The sequence below is a fragment of the Microtus ochrogaster genome, chromosome 15 (assembly GCF_000317375.1).
Source record: "Microtus ochrogaster isolate Prairie Vole_2 chromosome 15, MicOch1.0, whole genome shotgun sequence".
Lineage (NCBI taxonomy): Eukaryota > Metazoa > Chordata > Mammalia > Rodentia > Cricetidae > Microtus > Microtus ochrogaster.
In genome coordinates this window covers 14,141,726-14,149,279 of record NC_022017.1, presented here as the reverse complement: position 1 = coordinate 14,149,279, position 7,554 = coordinate 14,141,726, and the positions used below count along the sequence as shown (strand labels likewise).

At 50.2% G+C, this 7,554-nt stretch overlaps 1 protein-coding gene across 1 annotated transcript in view; it reads right to left on the bottom strand.

Annotated features, from left to right (window-relative positions):
* Dnal4 (dynein axonemal light chain 4) overlaps window positions 1-3,924 on the bottom strand; it is a 15,205-nt gene extending 11,281 nt beyond the window's left edge. Inside the window, exon 1 of the mRNA XM_005354191.3 lies at window positions 3,844-3,924. The gene's annotated coding sequence lies outside the window, so the exon portion shown is untranslated. The remainder of the gene's footprint in view (window positions 1-3,843) is intronic.
* Window positions 3,925-7,554: the final 3,630 nt, after the last annotated feature.

Sequence of the window (7,554 nt, the reverse complement as noted above, 5' to 3'; positions counted from 1 at the left end):
GACCAGCCTGGTCTACAAAGCTAGTTCCAGGACAGGCTCCAAAGCCACAGAGAAACCCTGTCTCGAAAAACAAAAAAACAAAACAACAACAACAAAAAAGAAATGTTCACTTAAGAAAAAAGGAAGGAAGGAAGGAAGGAAGGAAGGAAGGAAGGGGCAAGGGATGGAGGTAGGCAGGCAGTAGGCCATCATCTGCTCTACACAAGAGATGGGTTGACAGTTAGCTGGGATAACTGCAGTCCTTAAAAAGAGGACTACAGTACAGAAGCTGTCTCGTTTGCTTTAAAAGGTCTTTGCTTATTCTCAATTACACTGAAGTCCAGCAAAAACTACATTATGCTTTGATCATGGAGGGGGGAGAGGTGGAATTAAGAGAGACATCTGTTGACTTGTTGAGCTAGGCAACTCAACATTTTCTTTGTCCAACACCTCGTGCTAAACGACAGTGACTCACATAGTACACCCCCATGGACATACCCAATTTTAGAGGCAATCCCAAACATTTTCGTTAAGAGACAAGTAATGAAAAGTCATAATCATGGTAGCCACGGCATGAGGACAGCTGCCCACAGCACGGGTTATGTAGGCTCCCTCCCCACTTCTTCCACACTCAGCACAACAGATTTGAGTGTAAGGAATTAAAAGTGACATTATCACAGGCTCGAATTGCAGGCAACTCTGGTTTATCTCCTAGGAAACCACTGACAATTGCTAATCAGCCTTTACACCTTACAAGTGATCACGACTCCACCATGTGTCGTGAGTCCAGAGACCCTGAGCTCAGGGACTTCAGTCTCCTTTGCTGTCCCAGAATGAGCAGTCTAGTGTGTCAGGCACACGGCACAAGTCCAAAAAATAACCAAAATGGAATTAAATTATGTTTCCCCCCTATGGGAGGGGAAGGTCCTTTCACAGCCATCCAATAATATTCAACACTGGAGCTGGGACAGCTCAGCGTGGTCTGCTGCAGCAGCTTGAGGACTTGCGTTCAGAGCCCCAGCACCTACAGGAAAAGCTGGCAGCACTGCAGGGATGCTCCATGGGTAAAGGTGCTTGCTAATCAGTCCCGGCAACCTGACTGAAATCCTCGGAACCAGAGTGGAAAGAGACACAGCTCCCAAAAATTGTCCTTTGACTTCCACACCACACTGGGGGTGCATGTGCATGCGCACACCCTCTTTCCCCTCACTCACAAGTGCACACACCCAGAGGTGGCTGGATGCTCTGCTGTGTGCCTGCAATCCAGGTGGAGAGTGATTGAGAAAAATACACGTCATCCATCTCTGGCCTCCATATACATGTACAAACAGGCACTCCAAAACATGAACCTCTATACACCCGCACAACATTTTAAAAAACATATATTTACTTAATACTCATCTTCAGCCAGAGACCAAGAGAGAAATTCTACATACAGGCTCTCAAAAATTCATACCCCACCCAAAAAAAAAAAACCCTGTCAGACAGGTACTATTCCCCCTGTTACCAATGAGCATATGGCCTGAGCAAAGCAGAGTGACTTTCCACCCAGCTGAGAGGTGAGGGCCGGGTCCCACCCCAAGTACACACGACTTCAAGACTATGCTTTTGACACCTCCACAACTAAGCAAGAAGCAGCACGGCCATCATGGGTTTCCAGCACATGTGAAAACTGACCCAGGAGTTATGATCCACGGCAGAAAGACATGAAAGAGAAGAGAACTGGGAGGGGGAGGGGAGGGCATTGAGAGGAGCTCAGAGTGAACGGGAGCACAGACATTAGCACTGGCGAGAGAGAATCCGGCCAAGCAGGCATGGGGAGGATCTCCAGGCAGAGAGGCAATGCACAGGTTTCAAGAGAAAGTTCAAGGTTTCCTGGGACTGGTGACAGAGCACAGTTGAGAAGGGAACAAAAGGGCTGGTCTGGGCTGTGGAAGTGCAGAGGGCCCTAAAACCCAGGCATAAAAAGTGTGGGTTTTGTTTTTTGAGATGGGCTTTCACGTAACACAGGCTGGCTTTGAACTCACTGAGCAACTGAGGATGACCTTGAACTGCTGAGGCCTCCCAAACACTAGGACTGCAGGACACACTACTGTAGTGCCTAGCTTCGTGGAGCTTTCCAGGAGGCTGGTAGCACAGTGGTGACTTGGGTTGTTAGGGGCAGCAGTTAGGAAGCTACAGAGATAGCCCCTATGACAGGTATTAAAGACCTGGACCAGGATGGCAGCCTCGGGAAGAGAAAGGATGTGAAATCCCCATGGAGACAGAATCAAGACAATTTGATAACTCAGTTCAACTAAGTTGAGCAGGCCTGGCAGAGCATGGAGAAAGCCAGGTAGACCAGATGGACAGGCAGAGAAGCAGACCAGCATGATTTTAGCAGCTGGCAAAATGCAAATGGAGACATCTGATCAGGAGTACGAGATGACGGAATCAAGGATGGTTGGAAAAGGGAAGTTATGAGTCCAACTCTCACATTGCCACATCAACCTCTTCCAATTTTCTCCACCCCTGCCAAGAATCCCCAGCCACAATGTGCAGGACAGAGATCAAAGCTGGAGAGCATATGTGAAGTTCATTTGCAGACCGTGGGTACTCAGTGGTTCCCCAGGAAAGCTCTGGGTTCCTCCCAGGAGGGAAAGTGTGAGATAGTAAGAGACAAAGGAAGGGAATTAGGGGCTGGGAAGATGGGTCCGTTTTGTAAAACGCTTGCTACAGGAATGCCTGGGTTCTCTTCCCAGCACTGTGTAAAAGCTGCGTGTGGCAACCGTGCCTATGATCCCAGCATTGGAGAGGCAACTGGAAGGATCCTTAGGGACCATTAGCTGTCTAGCCCAATAGTGAATATCAATGAGAGACCCTGCCTCAAAAAATAAGGTGGAGAGAGGCAGGTGGCTGTGGTGCACACCTTTAATTCCAGCACTGCAGGCAGGAGCAGGTGGATCTCTGTGAGTTTAAGGCCAGCCTGGTCTACAAAGTGAGTTCCAGGACAGCCAGGGCTGTTACACAGAAAAACCCGATCTCGAAAACAAACAAACAAAAAGAAAGAAAAAATTATATAAGGTGGAGAGTGACTGAGTAAGACACCAAATGTTCACCCCTGGCCTTCACATGAATGTGTACACACAGGAACACAGAAGAAAAGAAAGCTAGCAAGTACTGAATCTGCACTGACTGGGCCCTTTGTACACAGGAGATGGGCTTTGGAATAACAGCTTTAGATTACAGATCTATCGACTGGCACCCAGAGTGATCTCAGGTAACTTGCCAGGATTCGTACAAGTGGGAATCCAACTTCGGTTTGCCAAGTTCTTTACATTACACAAAAGGGGAGAACACATCCTCTGGGGAGTTGACACTTGAGTCCAAGAACATCATCCCAGGAAGTCCGAGTCCAAAAGGCCTTTGCGACGATTCAACCTAATGTCTCTTTCATAGATGGGGAAACTGAGTCCCGCCCACCAACGGGCAATAGTCAGCCCAGAGTCCCAGGACGTCGCCAAATCTCCAAACCAAGTGGTCTAGGACAAGGCGCTTGTGACCACCAGCCAGCAGCGGGGTGGCGCGAGGACAAGGCGCTACGGGAGTCAGAACAGGAAGGATACGAGGGCACGGAGCTAGACAGGGCCCAGGGTGGGTGAGCAGAAGCGGCCTGCACAGTGAGGGTGGGAGGGCACAATGTCACTGTCGAGCTCCGCGGTCCTCTACGTGGGACAAGGGGAGGTCCTGGGCCGGGAACAGCAGGCTGGGGATCAAGGCAGGGCCTCGCGCTGGGCCAGGCCTCGTCCGCCCGGCGCGTCCTCCCTCCATCCCTCCGGGCCAGCCCTCCCCACCGCGCTGCCCGTCGCACACCGGCGGCCTCACCTGCTCCCGCGGGGGCCGGAGCCGAGGCCGCTGCCAGCGCACCCCCGCCAGGGTTGTCAAGGAGCGAACAAGAGTGTCTTAGCAACCAGCACGGAAGTCCCATCCCCTCGCCGGACGTTGACAGTAATTTCACTTATTATTGGTGTAGAGAAGTGCCAATTAACTCCGGAGGGCCCTAGGAGACCGGCGCTCACTCGAGGGGCGTGGCTTAGAGGCCGGGGAGGCGGGGCCTCGCTTATAGTCGTCTTAAGTATGCCGGAGCTGTCCTTGGAAAGAAACAGGTTTCGCAAAGCTATATTGCCCTGTGAGTTTTCGTCATTGGAAATGACAAATGCAGTTTGCTGGTGTCGTGACGCTGATCTTCTATTTTACAAGGACCTCAAGACCTGATAACAACCAGAATTTATATAATGCTTTTCAGGAACTGCCTCATTGAGGCTCAACAAAGTAGTTTCAGGTAACAGCATCCGTAATCCTGTCTGAACTGTTACGTGGAACTTGAGAAATGGAAGGAGAGAATCAAGGAATAGCCCCGAAGAAGGAACCCAGGTCCTCTTTCCTTCCCTTGGGCACACCCTCCAGAGTCACCTTGCACTAGGGTCTGTATCATCAGAACCTGCTTCTGATTCTTCTGGGGAGGAAATGACCAAAAAGTGTTAGTGCAGCTGGGTGAGAGGAAGGTGAGGAGGAAGAAGAATGGATCAAAGGGTCAGCGGGATACCCCATAATTTAAACATTTACTCTACACTTTAACGTCCTCATTAGTGAAGCTCCACTGGCCGGTCTCCGGTCATTTACAGGAGGCTCAGCCCTGGCTAGAAGGTGCTGATTCCGGGGAAGCCACAGTCCAGCAGGAAGAGAACCACGAGAAGAAATGGATATAGAATCTTCTATTCCACACGCTTCTATAGCATGGATGGAGGGCAGGATACTGGCTCTTCTAAGTGTGGCACCTAAGTAGGCAGAGCCCAAGATGACCAGAAGGCTCATGAGAGTGGGACAGTAAGTTGCCTGGGAATAGGCAGTGGCTCTAGGAGGCCTGGGTGCAGAGCCAATGTAGTGTGGGTAGGGGTGAAGACACAGAGGGAAGTAGGGTAGTAGACGGAGGGGTTTGATACATAACCACCCCCTGGTGTGAGGTTAACATGGAGCACCGTCATTGGTGGGAAGCTTCCAGGAAGGCGATAGCAAGTTTTGATCTGGACCGCTGCACTAACCCTAACCTGACTGTGTAGGCTGAGAGCAGACACACCAGGACTGTTTTGAGACTTGACAGCGTGGATTCTGCTGCTCGTGCCAGCCCCAGCTTGTCTTCCTGAAAAGTTCTGAGGGTCTGTGGAAAGTCTTACTCAGCCTCCAAATTTCCTTCATTCTCTTTTCCAACTTTCTCTTGAGACGACGGGCAGCCTTTGAGGGGGAGGATGCTCTTTCTGTCTCCCATACACACGTCTCCCAAAAGGGGTCCGTGTTTGCCATCTTCTCTCTCTCACCTCCCTTTCATTCTTCTGCCCACCGCAATCTGGCTTCCACTCCCACAATGCCGCGGAAATTTCCTCTCTTATGGTTAGCAGTGACCTTCTGAGAAGCGGAAACCGGCAGACTTTCTTAGTCTCTGTTTCACAGGGACCCATCTTCCCTGCTGGCAGCACCAACCACAAGAACCCTCACACAATTCTCCACCACAGAAGATCGCTTTGCAATGCAGGCTCCAGGGTCTCCTGCAATGGAATAGGGAGAGGCAGGAGCATTGCTTAGTGTGCCCTGTGCACACTAACAGTGAGAGCCACTGGCTACCAGGGCACCTCACAATCTTGTGTCCCCCAGGTCTCCAATTAATTTGGCTTCTGTCTTAGGCTCTTGCCTTGCTCCTTAACTGTGCTTCTGACAAGCTGTGACGGTTTGGATGGGAAATGCCCCCATAGGCTTGTGGTTTTTGCCCTTGATCTCCAGATGGTAGCACTGTTTGGTTGTAGAATTTTGGGATATCAGACCTAGCTGGCAGGCAGCTGGGGAGCAGGCCTGAGGGTTATAGCCCTGCCCTGCTTCCGGTTCTCCTCTCCGCTATAGGAGCCACTAAGATGTAAGGGAGCCATGTTTTCCCTATCATAATGGACTATACTTCCAGATGGTGAGCTAGAAGAGACACTCCTTCCTCCCTCCCTCCTCTCCCTCTCTCTCTTCCTTTCTTTTGGAGTCAGGGTTTTTCTTTTTTTTTCCTTTTTTTCTTTTTTTGGGGAGGCGGGGTGAGACAGGATTTCTCTATGTAACAGCCCTGGTTTTCCTGGAACTAGCTCTGTAGACCAGGCTGACCTCGAACTCGCAGAGATCCTCCTGTCTCTGTCTCCCTAATGCTGGGATTAAAAACTTGTGCCCCCCCCACTGCCCAGTGAGACAGGGTTTTTCTGTGTCTCTGCCTCCCGAGTGCTGGGATTAAAGACGTGGGTCACAGTGCTGGGCTGCACTTCCTTCCTTAAACTGCTTCTGCCCGTATTCAGTCACACTGACAACAATCACACATCGATGCTCTCTCACTGCTTCCACGTCGAGCAGAGTTCCTGTACTTCCTGGGGTTGTAAGTGGGCGATGTGTACCCTGAAAATGTCCTTCCAGGAAGCAGCGCTCCTGATATGAGCCCTGTTGAGAAGGGCTCTTTTAGGACTGTCTGAGGGGCTCTTAGCCACGCCCACAGTTCCCTTCATCCTTGTCCTAGCTCCTGATTGTTCTTATCTTTTACTTTCCTCCCCTGTCAGCGCCAGCAGCCCACGCCCCTGCCTAAGTATTCCAGTGTTTGACCACACTTGGGCACAAACCTAGCTTGTGGCAGACAAGTCACCACCCCTCACCTACAGGCTATATAATCTCCCTGCTTTTAGTTCAGGCTTATGGCTTCTCCAGCCTTGATTTCTGGGACTGGAGAACTCACCTGGGAGTTACTTTACTCAACTAAACCTATTCTTATACTTTTTAAAATTTGGCTTGATCTGATTTACTGCACTGGCAGAGAAACCTCCTGTTATCAGGGTACAGAAAACCTATCAGCAGCTACAAAGTAAGACCCTGACTCAAATATAAAAAAAGAAAAATCAGCCGGGCGATGGTGGCGCACGCCTTTAATCCCAGCACTCGGGAGGCAGAGGCAGGTGGATCTCTGTGAGTTCGAGACCAGCCTGGTCTACAGAGCTAGTTCCAGGACAGGCTCCAAAGCCACAGAGAAAAAAAAAAGTGTATTGCATCGTTTACAAGCATTTGTAATCATTTATATCTCTACTCTCATTCTCATTATGAGTTTCTGGAGTCTTTGAGACTGGCTTTTTGTCTGAGCATATTATGAATTAGTATATTAATTACTTTTCTGCTGCCACTGTAACAAATTACGACAAGTTTGGGGACTTGAGAGCACAAATCTATCATCACTAGCTCTGGAGGTCCGAAATGGTTCTCACGGGGTTAAAACCAAGGTGTCCCTAGGGCTGCATTCCTTTTAGGTCTCAGGGGAGGCTGTTTCCCTTCCTTTTCCCAATCAGTTGTAAAAAAAACAACATGCTGGGCACAGGGGTGCACACCTTTAATTCCAGCACTCAGGAGGCAGAGACAGGATCTCTGCAAGTTCCAGGCCAGCCTGGTCTACAAAGTGAGTTCTAAAACAGCCAGTTACACAGAGAAACCCTGTCTCGCCGGGCGGTGGTGGCGCACGCCTTTAATCCCAGCACT